Genomic DNA, 1341 nt, shown 5'->3' with positions numbered 1-1341 from the left:
GAATTGCCCTTGACCACTGTTTTGAGTGCTTTTAAAAAATTAATGTCTGACAAATAAAATCTTTAAAAAAAAAGGTCTGGTAAGGAATTCAAAAGGTTAAGCAAAAATCTTATTGGGGGAGTGTGTACATAGCTTTTATAAGGCAAGGAAGATGACTAGAAAACAGTTGTAAATGGTTTAGAATTCTGATTTAAGCATGCACCGTATGCAAATGCCCATTTAAATTTAACACACCATCCCAGCCCTTAAGGGGATTCCATCTTGGACCCTACTGAAGCAATTCTTCGAGGAGAGTAACAGTTTAGCGCTAGGAAAATCTTATGAAGGAAAATAGAGAATAACTTACAGATTCATCTCTAATTCTAGATGTAGAGAAGGCAAGTGTCACTCCCTCTAGTAAGAAACCAAGATGAACCAAGGGATAGGCTTTTGAGATCCTGAAATCAGTAATAACCTATCAGCTGGGGAATGAGTGGCACAAATCAGAAAATGGAAGAGCCACCCTGATAGGTTTTTTGTTTTTTTTTTTTTAAGATTTAGCATGCGTGAGTGGGGGATGGGTGAGCAGAGGCAGAGAAACCCAAGTAGACTCCATGCAGAGTGCAGAGCCCGAATCAGGGCTTGACTCACAACACTGAGATCATGACCTGAGCCGAAATCAAGAGTTGGGCCCTCAACTGACTGAGCCACCCAGGCTCCCCAGCACCTGATAATTTCTTTCTAATCAGAATTTTTGTACATATTCCTTAACCTACATTCTATTGATGATGTTTTTATAGGTGTATATTTAATTATGTACTCACCCTTTGTATAAATTCCTTCTGTAACTTCTCTGAAGATTAGAAATGACTCCAACTCGGACAAGATTAAGACAGTAAATCAGAAGCAGATGTATGGCTGTGTAGCCTCACTTTGTTATTTTAGCTCTGTCCATAAGCAAAAGGAGCAGGGGGCTGGGGAATCTAGCCACCACCAAATTTTTCTAGATACTTTAATACTTTTTTACCCAGAAGTTTCTTTATTTCTTCTGGCATGTTGCTGGTCTTCCTACACTCAAATATTCTGATTAAAAACAAAACCAGCCCCACTGTATGTACGTGTATATATATATGAGTAATCTTTGGACAAGTATGAGCAATGCTCCTTTACACTTTTCCCCCAAGGTTTGTGAAATGAATGCCTGGTGTTCTGTGAGTGTCCTGTCATTTTAATTTCTTATTTTGAAACTCCACAGATAAATGGCCGTATGAAATGTACACTCCTAATATTGAAACCCATTATCACTTTTATGTGTAAAAATAAACACCAGCATCTTACATCTCTTGGTTGTATATTTTGAGG

Source organism: Eumetopias jubatus, unplaced genomic scaffold, assembly GCF_037043125.1.
Source record: "Eumetopias jubatus isolate StellerSeaLion01/CBP00866 unplaced genomic scaffold, mEumJub1_p1.0 scaffold_4, whole genome shotgun sequence".
NCBI lineage: Eukaryota > Metazoa > Chordata > Mammalia > Carnivora > Otariidae > Eumetopias > Eumetopias jubatus.
This window is presented reverse-complemented; position numbering follows the sequence as displayed.